The sequence below is a fragment of the Pongo pygmaeus genome, chromosome 22 (genome assembly GCF_028885625.2).
Source record: "Pongo pygmaeus isolate AG05252 chromosome 22, NHGRI_mPonPyg2-v2.0_pri, whole genome shotgun sequence".
Lineage (NCBI taxonomy): Eukaryota > Metazoa > Chordata > Mammalia > Primates > Hominidae > Pongo > Pongo pygmaeus.
In genome coordinates this window covers 47,132,880-47,149,112 of record NC_072395.2, presented here as the reverse complement: position 1 = coordinate 47,149,112, position 16,233 = coordinate 47,132,880, and the positions used below count along the sequence as shown (strand labels likewise).

Genomic DNA, 16,233 nt, shown 5'->3' with positions numbered 1-16,233 from the left:
GTGTGGTGGCTCATGCCTGTAATCCCAGCACTTTGGGAGGCCAAAGTGGGTGGATCCCCTAAGGGCAGGAGTTTGAGAACAGCCTGATCAACGTGGTGAAATCCCGTCTCTACTAAAAATACAAAAATTATCTGGGCATGGTGGCGGGCACCTGTAATCCCAGCTACTCGGGAGGCTGAGGCAGGAAAATCGCTTGAACCCAGGAGGCAGAGGTTGCAGTGAGCCGAGATCACGTCATTGCGCTCCAGCCTAGGTAACAAGAGTGAAACTGTCTCAAAAAAATAAAATAAAAAAAGGAGAGAACACAACTGTGTGGATTTCTCAATGCCCTTTTTATGGATGATGCAGTCACGAAAATTCAGGGAAAACCAAAGAGAACAGAGCACAAGTACAATGCACTTGGATCTTTTTCATTCACCAACTTCTCTAGGAGCCACTTCAAAGAGACAGAACTATTGTTATTTCTTATGTTGTCCTGTATGCATGTGGCAACTTAGTTTTCAAAGGACTGTCACACCTACTAGCTGCTTTTATCCTCTCAAAGCCCCATGAGGTGGGTACAACAAGTGCAGTCACCTCCTTTGACAGATGTGTCAGCCTCTAGGGCACACCAAGGTGGTGCGAGATGCTCCAAAGAAACCCAGGTGACTCCCAAAGCGAGTTCTTTACACTGTGTCACAAAGAGGCAATTGGACCTAATCTTTATAGAAAGATGGAAAGTTGAGTGATGTTGCTGAATGGTTTAGAGTGAGACAACAGGTGTTTGTATATTTGTGCTGGACCTAGGTTCTCATCCTGCTTCAGCCACTCGATGGCCATGCAAGTTTCAGAAAGTCATTGAACCTCTTCAGCCTTAGTTTCCTTGACCAAAAAATAGGAATAAAAATAATATCTGCCCCACTATCCACACAGGATGGCCAAATGCATCAAAATTAAGCACCTGTGGGTGCTGTATTTATGGAGGAATATTTGGACACAATTCAGAGGTGGGGCTATGACTACTTAATACTGATAACTACAACAGGCCCACGCATCTGTCTTTTCTAGTCAACATTTTATATATCAATCCTGGCTTTCTGCTTCCTTATCTCAGGAAAGAAAGAGGAAAAACGTGTGTGTAATCGATACAAATTAGTCCTTTTATTCTTGCTTACAGATGACTGGAGGAAGAACGTAGCATAAATATGGTGAAGGATTCGGCTATTCGGGTCCTTGGTCTGTATATTAGAAGAGCACTTTACAAGCACTTTTACATATTTTTCTGGCAACCAAGTCAGTAAGAAGGACAAATAGCATCACCTGGATACAAAGACTGTAGAATGGAGCTGAGGACTAGTGTGACCTGACCACAGGGCATTGAACTCAAGTCTCCCAAGCATTCCCTAGTCTCTCCTCCCCCCCCCGTGCTAGGTTTGGGGTTGAAACTTGAGCACTTGAGACAAAATATTTGAGCAACTTGAATGAATACATTCTTTCTGAAATTCAGCCATAGTCACCATCACTGTTCCTTGAGCACTGGTATTTACGGAGCGTCGTGTCGATTTACAAATATATGCTCATCTCCTCTTAGCGGCTCAGCATTGTGCTAGGGTCCAAAAGTGATGTTGAAGTACAGTGATCGGTGGCTTCCCATGGTTTATGAGTGTATTTGCAGAAACCCCCCAAATATATGAAATAGTAATAAATGGTTTGGGCCAGAACTGAAACCAGCACAGGGCATGTCACTCACTATAAGGAACATAATGAAATAACGAGAGATTGGATCAATCGTTTAAAACGAATTAATGGGAAACATACTATGAAGGGCTAGGTTTTGTGGTTCATGATATAAACGATAAAGGCGTTTGGACAGAAAACAGGCCAATTAAAGTGACTACCGTTAGAGGAAGTGTCATGGAGAAGGAGAGACTTAACTGGATATTAATAGATCAGTAAAAATATTATGTCAAGGAAAAAGGTGAAGCTATGCTTGATAGGAGGAAAAAAAGAAAATCCCAGAGACAGGATATGTATAAGGCATGCATAGTACAGCGGTGTGCTGGTAAAGGTTCAGCAACCCTCTGTTGGTGGGTGAGGGACTTGCTTAGTAGCATTTGCCGATTTCCAAGGCATAAACACTCCCAATATGGCTAATCTCAAGTGATCAGCATGACGTCACAGGATGGGTAGTTGGAAGGGATGGGCATTAGCAAACCATCATAGAGTATTTCCACCATCAAGATACAACAGCCGTGCATGATCTCAGGAGCACAGATAATGGTAAAACTATTTGGAAGCTATGAGTTTTAAGTATTTGTTAACTTTTTAAACCTAATTTATTTAATTGTAAGTTTATATAATTTCCTGTATAATGACAACTATGTTTACCAACTGGCTCACAAGTTTTCTGAAAATTTTAGCACAGGCTCTCGAGAGCCTGTATGAGAGAGAGAGTTCCTGCACATGATTATGGCCCAGATTCAAAACAGGAAAACCGTCCCACGGGAATGATTCATGCAGGAGGTTGGAGGGAAATAACATTCACTTCATAGAGCCAGATCATAAAGACCAAGAAAGACGAGGAACCTGGTGTAGAGGGAATGTAGTAGGATTGAGAGCCCCCAAGCATGGAGCTGCCATGATGTTTCAGGAAGCTGGAGAGGGGTGCACAGGACAGACTGGGGAAGGAGTGTGCACTCAAAGGCGGGGCAGGAAGAGGAGCTTAAAATTGGGGCAACAGATTGGGTGGAGATGGGGAGACTAACATGAGGGATATCTTTAAGTAAACCCAGCACAATATGGCACCCAGCTTTGGGAATTCAGAGAAGGGCCCACTAAAGGTGCAGGAGGTAAGTCTGGTTGGCTGAGAGGGGAGTTGCTGCCAAGAGAAGGAGCTGACCTGAACATCCTGGGAAGGAAGATGAGTTCTCGAACCTGCTGCCTGGGAGGCAATGGCCAGGGAGATGCAGCAGGGGAAAGGTCTACAGCAGTGACACTGTGGACAACTATCAGGAGACACGAGGTTGGAGCCTGTGGAAGAGGAATGTGATTGGAAATGTCCATTTTGGGGTTTCAGTCCAGAGCTGGCAGAAGCCTTGGGATGCATGAGCTCTCTGGAGAAAGACAAACAGAAAAGAAGGCTTAAGCTTGGCACACACTGGCATCTGAAGGCGGGAGGAGGAAGAAAAGCCACAAATGATTCCAGATAAGAAGTCCCCAGAGGGTAGGAGAACTAGAGAAAAGGTCTCAGAGACCAAGATGGGGCCATTTCCCAAAGGGAAGTGTATGTCCAATGCATTAGGGTTGTTGGCTAAGCTAAAATAGGGAAAAATAAGTTCTCCTTTCTCAGACAGGGATGTTAGCTAGGCTAAAACAGAGAAAAATAAGTCATTTCTCAGAAAGAAAGGGTAATGGAATTTACAGCGGTGTGCTGGTAAACGTTCAGCAACCCCCTCTTGGTGGGTGAGGGACTTGATTAGTAGCATTTGCCAATTTCCAAGGCATAAACACTCCCAATATGGAGAGTTGCTGCTGAGAGAAGGAGCTGACCTGAACATCAGAGAAAAAGTAATGGAATTTAATTCCACCTCATGAAGAGAAACCAAGTCCGCTACTTGGGGCAGAAGCTGTTCTCCTGGCCTGGGTTACCTGGAAGGTGCCTCAATGTTGTACCTCACTGTGCTATGGAGGCACAGGCTCTTTGCTCCAAGGAGGGACACCCAGTCAGTAAAAATGTGTGTTGGGAAATCTCGTCACACTAAACATGTTCCAGAAACTTCTCAATAGTCAACAATTAAAAGCCTGAGATCATAGAAGTTAAAACTCTAATAAGCAACTAAAAGGAGAGTACAATATATGCAGCCTTAGAGATATTTTTTCTACCCTAGGAATATAAAATTGCAATTTGTGAAATAATCTGGTAGTGACCTTGATTGCAGTTGTTTCCTTTTAGAAGATTCTCCGTGAAACCTAAAAACACAAGTCTCGTTCCTTTAGAGGAAATCTTTTTTAAATGTCCAAAAATAATAAAGTATGAATACAGCAGTCCTCTTGAAGGAATGTGCTGTATACATCCAAGGTCCGTTACAAACGCCAGAGGTACCACATGAGGTCTTTAGGGATTACTATATAAATAATGAACACTCTTAAAAATGCAAAATCCAATTCAATAGCGCTTTCATTGCTCTTATTTTGGATTATGTCTATTGAGAGAGAAAGCAGATTTCAAGCCAAATAGAGAGAAAGATAATACCCCATATATTGTGTTTAACATATTTAACAGAAATAACAAAGACAAGGCTTACTCTACACTTTTGCTTTTTCAGATTTAGTAATTCCAGTAATGCTTTTGCTTCATGAAGTGCTGAAAATAAAGCAAGAATATTTACATTCTTGTTTTATTTTATACAATGGTTCTCATCATTTCCCTGTTTGTGTAGTCTTATGTATGTTCTTTCTTTTGTTCCTAACCCTTTATAAGGACAACCGAAAAAAACCCTATGTTTTTTTCATTTTTGTTCTTGAATGATAGACTGTTTCTTAACTCTTTATGATATATATTAAAACCACCCACATATTGCTGCACCAGGCTTTAATTAGGGGAAGATTTTTTTTCCTGATTGCATCTCCTTAGCTACATGGATTGTGCTACAATCAGGAGAACAACAGGGGAAATGAATAAAAATGACAAAATTGTTTGTTGACAGGGCTTTGGGGAAGAAGACACACTCAACTTTGCTGGTGGCACCATAAATTGAAAAAAGAAATCATTTCAAGAGCAATTTTGCAATATGTGACAAGTCATAAAAATTATCCTACTCTTTGACCCAGTAGGGCTCTTGGAGAAACATGTCCCAAGGAATAATTCCAAGGAAACAAAAATATTTGTAAAAAGATGTGTTGAGCCCTTCCATATAGTAAAATGAATAATTGGAAACAGCCCAGGTACCCAACTGTGAGGAAATGGCTTAGGCAGACTGTGCTCTATTAATATAATGGAATATTAAGTGGTCACTAGGAATGACAATTATAGAGATGATTATGCAATCTGAGGAGTATCATGCAAAATCATTTTAAATGGCAAGAGGAGAAAACATAGCAATGCACAGAGTGAAAGACAACATTTCCTGCCTCCATAGGAGGGTGTGTGATGTAAAGAACTGGGGATGTAGCAGTTCAGTTACTGGAATTCCTCAGCTTTTATTTCACCTGCCTTTTAGATGGGCCTGTTTGACCTCCATTGCTTAGTTTATAAATCCTACTATTCTCAACTTGTAGGCTGCACGCTCTCCTGAGAAGGGAGAGGCAATACTAGAAGGTGGAGGCATGCATAGTTTAAAAACAATGCAGTGTTTTGCCCAATTGTTTGTGTGTGTGTGTGTGTGTGTGATTATGTATAGTTGAATTTGAAGCTCAAATAATATTTTTAAAGAATGTGAGCTTTGTATGTTTATCAAAAGCGAGGCTTTAAAAGGTTGAGAAAAAGTTCCCTCTTTTAACTTGTCCTAGGTATTTATGAAACTATTTAATGCCGTGTAAATTGGATCTGCAGATATTCCATTGAAATTGCCCATATTGAAGCAGTCCAGCCTTCCACAATGATCTTGAGGTGCAAAGAACACACAAAAGAATTGCCTATCCAACAATTTGCTAAGGAAGAGGGTTTACATGAGATAAACAGGCTGCTGGTCTGTCTCGCCGAGATGGCAATATGGTCATACAGTCAAAGACAAATTTTTAAAGAGAATTTTAAAATGTTGCTAAGGGCAGTGGACTAAATGGAGGACCAAATATTATCTGAGTGTATGACTAAAAAGTCTCATTATTTTGTTACATACTTAGATGGAACTTCTGCCATATCTGTGTACAATGAGCCCTCCCTACATCCAGGCTCTGGGACTCAGCCTACCACCTCCTCTGAGTCCTGCTTCATCAGGGTTCCATCTGTCGCTAGCTCCTCCACTGCCATCTCCAGTGGCTTCTTACTCCGTTGTCCTTAATCTAAATGAAACTTACACTGGATCTTTCCTTTTCCCTTCGGACAGTGGTGTGCCAGTAAATGTTTAACAACCAGCTCTCTGGAAAGAAGAGCTCTGACTTGCAGCCTTTGCCAGTTGCCGTGGTTTAAATACTTCTATCATGGTTGAGTTCAAGCTACTAACATGACATCACCGAATACAAAGGAGAAGAGGTGAGTAATCAATAGCACAAGCATCAGGTAGTATTTACACACAGGGACAATAAAGTATAGATAATAGTAAAATGAAATAAAATCATTAGAAAATGAGGAGTTTTGAATATTTATTATCATTGTTTTTAACAAAATGTATTTAATTGTAAGCTTATAAAATTTAATTTTAATCTAATCAAAATTTAATTGTAATGATTACAAAATTTAATAATAGCTCATGAAATTCCTGAAAAGTTAATAATCAGCTCTTGAAAGCTGGCCCTAGCACGTAGCTCTAACACACCAGCACATCTCTCCATCAAAATTTGGATCATAAAACTATTGTGTCACAGGATTTCATGGTCATTTGACACTGCCCTCCTTGAAGTTTTCTCCTCCTATGGTTTAGGGCAGCATGCTGTGGTGGTTGTCCTTTGACACTTCCAGCAAGCCTTCTTCATCTCCTGCCTTGGTTCCATCTCTCTCCTTTAACCCCCTTTGCATATTTGTGTGCACCCAATTTTCATTCTTTTTATTTGCTGAGCCAGGGTCTCACTCTGTCACACAGGCTGGAGCGTGGTGCCATCACAGCTCATTGCAACCTCCAACTCCTGGGCTCAAACTATTCTCCTGCCTCAGTCTCCTGCATATTCTCATTCTCCACCTGGGTCTCTTCCCTGAGTGATCTCATTCACATCCACCAACAACATATTAATGACTCCAATGTGATTCCAGCATCTGCAGCCAAAAACCTGACTTGTCTCCAGGTGCAAAATGGCCCATGGGTGTCACCACCTGGATCTTTATTTTTATGCTTTCTTTCATACGTCTTTAGCCAAACTTGGTATTTCTCCTGCATTCCTTATCCAGGTCAAAGAACATTTCCACTCATTCATTAATTCAGTCGTAAATACTGATTGCATATTTAATATCAGCGAGGTACAGTTTTAGCCATGTATTCATGAAATACAATAGAGAGAAAAGTCACCAAAGGCCTCAAGAAGACAGTTAACAAAACAAACAAGCAAACAAAGACCAGATATATCTTATAATGTCAATGACAATAAACACGGTGAGAGGCAAGGCATTTTAAAGTCATCCTCGGTTCCTTTCTCCTTTACTCCCTACATCTGCATGGATACTAAGACCTATCCCTTGACTGGCTCAATATCCCTTGAATGGAAGCTTTCCTGCCTCTCCAAATTGGCATTGCCTTAAGTTGGGCATTAGCACCTGTGACTTCCCACCCCTGACCTGGCCTTCCTGTTACAGATTCTTGCCTGATCCATCCTCCATATTTTCTCCAGTGCTTTTCAAAATTATCCCCTCTGCTTGTTAAATACCTCATGGGGTCTTTTAAGCACTGTGGGATAAATTTCTTGACATACTATAACAAGGAAACTAATTTCACTAGTTATTTACCATGTGTGAAATGCTCAGTGAGCATGTGTTGTACACACACAGGCACATGTGCACACAGTGCACACACAGAGAGTTTATTTACATGTATACATATATACTATATAGTTACACATATATACTATATATGTGACTATTTGGAATATAGATGTAAATATATACTATATGTGACAATATGGAATATAGACATAAATAAATTCCTTATAGTAGAATAGACGTATGTGTTCCATATAGTCACAGAAAGGATGCCATTATCCTTCTAACAGCTTGGTGAATCCACATCATTTTTCACTTTGTACAGGAGCTAGACCTTTTCATAATCTGGCCCAACCTTTCTCCCTGAAAGATCCCATCTCAGTGATCTACTTTTCCATCTGACGTCATTTTCACACCTTTGAGCCTTTGCTCATGTTGTCTCTTCTTCCAGGGATGCGTCTGCTTCACTTTCTCTGCCCGGCGAGACTCAACCATCCAGATGCCTCTTCTTAGGGAAGGCTTCCTCCCTCCAGCCCTCACCACCATCCTTTTGCCCCAGGAAATCTCCCCCTCCTTGCCACTGCCACAACCCTTTTCTCATAACACCTTTTGTTGAGCACCTACAATGTGCTAGGCACTATTCCAGAGACTGGGAATGAGTGATGGATAAAGCTAAGTCCCTGCCCTTGTGGAGTTGGTATTCTACTGGAAAGAAATGGAATAGAAACACCATAATTTCAAATAGCAATATATACTGAAACAAAAATAAAATAAAGCAATAGGTAATGAGATGGAGGGGGTGAGTCCAGATGTATCAGTCTGCTCAAGCTTCCGTAACAAAATACCACAGACCAGGTGGCCTAAACAGCAGAAATGTATTGTCTCACACTTCTGGAGGCTGGAAATCAAGATCAAGGTGTTGCCAGGGTTGGTCTCTTGCGAGGTCTCTCTCCTTGGCTTGCAGATGGCCACCTTCTCACTGTGTCCTCACATGGTCCTTTTCCTCTGTATGTTCACACCCCTGCTGTCTCTTCATGTGTTCAAATTTCCTCTTCTTGTAAGGATACCAGTCAGATGGGATAAGGGCCCACCCCAACCATCTCATTTTAACTTAATTGCCTTATTCAAGGCTCTATCTCCAAATATAGCTACAGTCTCAGGTGCTGTGGATTGAGGCTTCAATATATAAATTTGAGGGGGACCCACAATTCAGCTCCTAACAGCCAGGAAACCGCCCTTCCTCCCCAGGTGGGGACAATCACAGCACATTATCAAGAGGTAGCATAGCCATCTGTGTCCACACTCATCTCCCACATGAGTCACTGTGCAGTGAGTGTAAGGATCATGTCTTACTTCTCGTTGCCCTATATCACCTAGTGTATATGCAATAAGTGTTTATTGAGTAAATGCATAAACCAATTGGCTTTTAGAGACAATTCGTTTTGGGCTCAGAATCCAATCAGTTGTCCATATTTCAAATTCAAAAAAAAATCATCTGATAGCTAAGTAGAAAATCCTAGTGACACAATAGTGTGCCTAATTTTAAAGCTATTCATATCCAAGCCACCTGAATGGCTCACACTTTTCCCATTCGTTTTTCCAGTGGGCATTGTACCACATCCAGCCATCTGACAAGGAGAGTAAATTGCATCTGATTTTCCAATTTTGAAAGCTTGAGGATTATTTCTGGCTTGGAAGCAGTTCAATCCCAGGAATGTCGATGCCAGCATCTGTACTAAAGTTAATTTGTTTCTCCATCTGTGCCATTTGTGAATCTACCCATTTGAACTCTCGGGAAAGGGAGGTAGCTGGGTGAACCCTACAGTTAGAGAAGACAGTAAGCAGGTGGCTTCCTCTCAGGGAATGCACAGAGCAGCATCAGAGGGAGAAACACAACTGTGAGACGTCAAATCGTTCTTGACACTCTCACAGAATACGTGCAGCAGATGGAGAGGGAAAGGGATTGAGAATTTTCATCCTCCTACCTTGAAAGTAGAGTAGTGACTTAGGCAGATCACAGGCACGATCACATTTCACATTATATGTGGCTCCATAATTAACATTACTTTTGTTACAGTGGGAAAATAGCACATATTCTTTTATCACTAGTACAAGAAGAAATATTATTTTAGGTTCTAGTTCTGTGTTCTCAATTGCAGTATCCTTACCCTTTTTAGATTTGCTCTCAGAGAATTCAGATTTGTGTGTGCGTGCACACATATATATTTTATTACTTAAAGGGCCTACCATTTTGTCCAAAACATTTTAAGCAACTTATAAAACCACTTAAAATATAATAAGATTGTATGACTTAAAATTGGATAAAATTTTTGCATATGGCCTTTACTTGAAATGAGATAGACTTTTTGTACTAGATCTTTCTCACTGAGATTTGCTAAAACATAATTAAATCCTTCTGTATATGTATTTGATGCTCCAAAGAAAATAATGCTGCTAACAGAAGCCCAGCATAGTATCTCTGGGAATAGGGAAGATTATGTTCCATGTTTCAGGCACATTTTTGCACAACAAATGAAAGGGAATTGTCTTGTGTGAGGAACAGTCATGAAGTTCTAAATGCTTTAGTTTCTCAACCTTGGTGTCAAGACCTCTCAATTCATGCACATGTACAGTCCAGCATGTCTCCAATTACTGTTATGATGGGCAGGGAGGGAGGTGGGGTGGAAGACTGAGAGGTTAGAACATTCTCTAAAAGGAAAGCTACTCCAGTTTTATTTCATATTGGACTGTTAGGGAGTTGTGGGAAGTGGGGAGTAGTTGGAAAAGAAGAGAAACAATAGGGGATTTCACAACAATGAAACACTGAACCATAACACCAAACACTGAGGACCATGGACGGTAGACTGGTGGCAGGATATGACGTAGGAGTTAAGAACACAGGTCTGGTTTCAAAGTGGCCAGGTTCTAGCATCAGCTCTGCTGTTTGCTAGCTGTGTGACCTTGCCAAAAGTCACACACTTAACCTCTTTGGATCCAACTATACAAGGTGTTTCTTATTCTTCGCTTCCTTTTTGAAGTGAGTCAGGCTAGAAGAGCTCTTGGGAATATTCCTGTCTTCTTCTGTTCAGTGTTGCTATAAAGGAATTCCTGAGATTGGGTAAATTATAAAGAAAGGTTTATTTAGCTCCTGGTTCTGCAGGCTATACAAGAAGCATGGCACCAGCATCTGCTCTACTTCTGGCAAGGGCCTCAGGCTGTTTCCACTCACAGCAGAAGGCAAAGTGGAGCCTGTTGTGCAGAGATCACATGGCTAGACGGCAAGCAAGGGGGAAGATGCCAGGCATGTATCAATAGCCAGCTCTTGAGGGAACTAACAGAGAAAGAACTCACTTACTCCCAAGGGAGGGTATTAACCTGTTCATAAGGGATCCACCTCCATGACCCAAACACCTCCCATTAGGATCCACCTCCAACAATGGGGGGTCAAATTTTAACATCAGGTTTGAAGGGGACTAGTATCCACACCATAGCAATTCCCTTTCAGTTTTCAGCAGCATAACATAATAAAGAGGTGCTCAAGAAGCTGGTGGAGATGTGCTGCCCTCCTGGGAGCTGGCTGGGGAAAAGTTTATTCTGTTTACTTCTGTTTATCCTGTTATTCAGTGTGGGCCCTGGGGGGATTAAGCCGAGGCCTGGGCCTCCAGGGGCCTATCTAGATTCTCCATTAGCTTGTCAAGCTTTGCCCTGAATAGCTCATTACTAAAAATGTTGACGAAAAAAAGACTTTGTGAATCTTTTTGGAGTACCTGGTTCTCTCCCTTTAGTGTTTTACAAACTGTCTTAGTCCTTTTGGGTTACTATAACAAAGTGTCATGGACTGGGTAGCTTATGAACAACAGACATTTATTTTGCACAGTTCTGGAGGCTGGAAGTCTAAGATTGGTGTGACAGCCTGGTCTCATCCTAGGGAGGGCTGTCTTCCTGGCTGCAAACTGCCAACCCCTCCTTGTGTCCTCACATGGAGGAAGGAGAAAGAGCACCCTCCAGAGTCTCTTCTCATAAGGGCACTAATTCCATTCACGAGGGTACACCCTCATGACCTAATCACCCCCCAAAAAAGCCCCACCTCCAAAGACCATTACAGTGAGAGTTAGGGCTTCAACACAAATATTTGGGGAGATACAAACATTCAGTCTATAGCACACACCACCATCCTAAATTTGTGGCATCGTATTTGCTCTTGGGAAAAGCAGACAGATATGGCCCTAAAGTGTGAAATCTTTGAATCCCTTCAGAATAAGCCAGCAGCCGTGAAGCAAAAGGTCCTCATCAATCTTTATATTTTTCTTTCTAATTTTCTATAAACTATTGTTTTCAAACCCATTATTAAAAGTTTCCTTCATGTACAAACTCTCTAGGCCCACATGAAAACTTGAAAACAAGCCAATTAAACAATTGCAGCTAGGAACAAGTAAGCACATTTTATTTTATCTCCTGGAAAAGGAGCCCAGCCCAAAGGAGCTCAGCTCCAGCAGTCAGCTGGAGACGAAGAAGGACTTCCTACCAGAAGCTGCTGAGTATTCATTGAGTTCCCCCATGACACTCAACCTGGGGGCTCCAGAAATCTGGAGAGGACAGGAAATGAGAGCAGACCTGCATCTCCTTGGAGGGTGTGGCTGGGGGTTTCCCCAGCAGGATGCCTGGAACCACGAATGCATAGACCTTAATGGATTAACAAGAGGACTTCCAACAGGACCCAGAAGAGGACCTAGCTAGGTGGCCAACACCCACATTTCTGTGGATTCCCTCTCCACTCAGCCCTTTGCTTGGCTCTCTGAAATTTGTGGTTATGGATGCAAAGATCATTCTGAGAAAGGTACCTCTCTCCCCACCTGCCGCCAGTCCATGATCTTAACATGGTTAGACTCACCAGACTTTGGATAAGTCCTTTGGATTTTCCAAGATATGGATTTTCACTTTATTTCACAATGCTTTGAGCAGTTCTTGAGTATTTTCAGATATTTATTTTTCTCCTTATCTAGAGTGGACACGGGTGAGGCTCAGTGGGTTTTTCCTGGTGGCAGTGATCATCAACTCCTTGAAAGCAGTAACCATTCCATTTTTAAATTTATGGATTCAACCAATATTTATTGAGGATGTACCAGGCACTGATCCAGTTGCTGAATTTCTAGTTCTGAGCAAAACAGATAGGTCCTTGACCTTTAAGGAACTTAAAGTCTGGTGGAAGGGACAGGTGTTAAATTCACAATTACAACAATAAATATAAAAGTACACACCGTGATTGTACAGGAGACTGACAGACCAACAACTGGGCAGGAGTAGAGGGTTTGTGTGTGGGAAAGAAGAACGATGGAGGTTGGAAAAGAAGAACAGGGTGCTATGAAAGAGTATAACGGAGGCCTCAGTTAGGTTAGGAGGGGGTCAGGAAAGGCCTCACAGAGGAAATAGCCTGAAAGATGAAGGAGTCTTAGCCAGGGAATGATTTGGGGACTGGTGGGGTCTGACTGAGCCCAGTAAGAAGTGGAGACAAGCGCATGCAAGGAGCTGGAAGGTAAAGAGGGGTAGATCCACAGGGTCTTCAGGAAGTGTGAACACTTCCATTTTAAGCCAAGTGCAGTGGGAATCCACTGATGGGTTTGGGGCAGGGTTGTAGGCTGAGTTGGTTTCTACTTAGAGGAGATCACTCTAGCTGCAGAAGTGGAGGCCACAAATGGATGTGAGGAGACAGGTAGGAGGCTAATGGGGGGTGGGAGACTCTAGGAGAGAACTGTTGGTGCTGGACCTGGCAGGGCAGTTGAGATGAAGAGAAGTAGACAGATTGCAGACATACTGAGAAGGAGGAGCCAACAGGCTCTGGTTGTAATGCAGGAGATATTACTGCAGGAGCAACTAAAATAGGTGGACAGTGATTTTGTTTTTGTAAGGGGAATACACTGGAGGGTCAGGTTTGAGGGGAAAGTCAGGAGATCCACTTTGGAAGCGTTAATGTTGAGGAGTTTGGGAGAGCAGCAAACAGAGCTGGCAAGGAGGCAGTTAAATATTAATGTCCTGGAGCCCAGAGGAGAGTCAAGGCTGCCTTCTCCGTGATGCCTGGCAGGGCTCTGCATCCACTAGACAGGCCCAATGCATGGCTGTTGACCTAAAGCAATCATGGGACCCTAAATGCTCACCTTAGTATGCCACTTACCCTGAGGCTCCCAGGAACTCTCGTCTCAGGAAGACTTAACAGTCACTGTTGCCACATTTTGGAAATGTTAAAGTCCAATCACAAACACTCCAGAAAATTGCCTAGAGGGAACCAAAAGAGTTAAATGCATAGTAAGTATTAAAATTACTCTATTTATTCTTAAGCTTCCTCTCTTCTTAAAGTTTGTATACTCAAGTCCCAATATAATAAAATCTGGATTAAGCTGTTGTAGAGCTTAATGGAGCCAAGTGCTTATGCCAAGTCTCAGCTAATACATTTTAAATGAAAACACACCAGCAAGATTTAGAACAAGGGTCAGGAATCATAAAATAAATACCACAAAAATAATTCTCCATTGTGAAATGATGGGTGTCATGCCCTTGGGAGTCTAAAATCTCTTCTGAATTAAACAATCTTTTCACTTGGAGACAATTAGCAAACTGTTGGCAGGCTCTGCTCTTACCTTGAGCGAGGGAAAGAGAAAGAAATTCAGAAAGTGAAGCCAGAACCTTGTCTACCTCTGTTTCCAAGCTTGGCTCCAAACACTGTCAAAATGTTATTGCTCTGATTCGAGGAAAGAGACTGACAGACCAACAACTGGGCAGGAGTAGAGGTTAGTGCCTGGGAGAGAAGAGCCAAGTTGTGCAAACATTTAGAGCCTTCTAGAAGCTGAATGAACTTCTATCTCTGGGGATACCTTTGTTTTCTGAGGGTCACGGGTGGTGTAGTAAACTAATACTGTTTCCCATCCATCCCTCTAACACCAGTCTCATCTTGAATCCTGCCAGGGAACCTCGTGCTCCTCTTAGGGAAGTAACTGAACTACATTCTTTGCTCTGGTGATAGTGAAGGATGGGTCTCATCACCTGCGGGGGCTTGTTTTGCCAGTGCCTGCAGTCTTTTTCAAATCTCTACAGGCACTTTGTGTTCCTAGCTAATACTGGAGCAGTGCCCATTCCTGAAATGCTGAGCCGTAGGCCTTCTTTTCAGCTGCAGAGAGCTCTGTGCCCCCAGAGAGAATGCCCTTCCGTCAGGCAAAGGCAGGGGCGAGACGCCGTGTTTAAATTCAGACCTGCCTCAGAGTCTGTCCAAATGCGGAGGGCTCCTCCTTGGGAGGCCTTGAGATCTGCATGTTTCTCAAAGGGACACATTCCAGCAGGAGGATTTCCTGTTGGTGCCACTATACTGGGTCTTGCTGAGTTTTAGCCTCTATGCTTAGCCTGTCATGCCAGTGCCCGCACATGGTGACTAAACTGCCCCTTTCACATTTCCAAACACTCCCCTAGAAGAGGTGGTACCTGGTAATAACCACTATCAGGGAAAACCCCAGAACAGAAGAAGTCAGGGACCCAGGGCTGTGTCTTTCTTCTATCTCAGTCACACCCAGGTCTTGGACAATCAACAGGAACAATGCACCACTGTGTTACCAGCCTCTAAGCTACCTCCTGCAAGCCTCTAAGCTGCCTGCCTCCCATGTCGCCCACCCTACCCAGCTCAGTCTCAGCTGGGCTGAGAGGGGCCGGCCATGTTGCCATCTCCCCCACCTCTCATGGTTTCAGTGACAGCACCTGTCATGGCTTCTTCTCCTCACTTGATAATCAGCGACACCTCTTCCTTTACAGTAGGACCCAGAAAGAGCCATTATTAACAAATGCCCCAATGGGCTTTTACATTTCTTGAGTGTGAGGATATGAGGGTGAATGAACAGTTTAATTATATGAGCAGGAGGCTAGGAGTGGGTGCTGACATGACTGGTAGCTCCGTTATTCTCAACAGACATATTGCTGCCACCTGACCAAGGCTAGAGTAAACACAGCCACACATCTGAACTGAATTTTGACAAGACCCTGTTTCCAGACTCTTCTTTGTCAAAAGCAGCTGTATCTACCACAAAATGGAGGGTTTGTCCTTGAAAAACTTAATAATGTCAAAGAGGCAAGGGATGGCCAGCTTGTGAATGGTATAAACACAGTGGTCTCAAAACCACAGGTGATCCCAGGTGGTCAAGACGAAGGAAGAAAGAGGTCACTTTTCTGAGGGCTCACGCAACCAATCATGTGTGAAATTCAGAGTTAACTGACAGGAGCACATGAGTGGCCCAGCATGGGTGATTCCCAACCTCACAGTGGGGCAAATGGACCATAGCAAAGGTCTCCAGGCCAAAACATGAGTATCATTTACCCTAATTGAATCTACTCTGCAGGGGGCCTGAGGCATGGCTATCATGCCTTGTGAGAACCTTTGGACAGCCAAGCAACTTGTAGCCACTATGTGTGGCTCAGAGAAAATAAACAGCAATCAACATCTTGGCCCAGATTATAAATTTAAATTTTTAGGGAAGTTATTTTCCAAGGTTGGATCAGTGTTTCACTTATTACACATGTATATATATATATATATATTTCATCTTCATGCACATTGCTACTACTGGCTTCTGGCCAGGTCTACTCTGCCAAGAGTAGAAAAACTATGAGAAAAGCTTTTTTTTTTTTTTTAACATTTCTAAACTGACTAGAAACAG

The 16,233-nt window shown here is 42.6% G+C and overlaps 1 protein-coding gene across 1 annotated transcript in view; it reads right to left on the bottom strand.

Annotated features, from left to right (window-relative positions):
• KCNE2 (potassium voltage-gated channel subfamily E regulatory subunit 2) overlaps positions 1 to 13,727 on the bottom strand; it is a 109,952-nt gene extending 96,225 nt beyond the window's left edge. Inside the window, exon 1 of the mRNA XM_054468873.1 lies at positions 13,713 to 13,727. The gene's annotated coding sequence lies outside the window, so the exon portion shown is untranslated. The remainder of the gene's footprint in view (positions 1 to 13,712) is intronic.
• Positions 13,728 to 16,233: the final 2,506 nt, after the last annotated feature.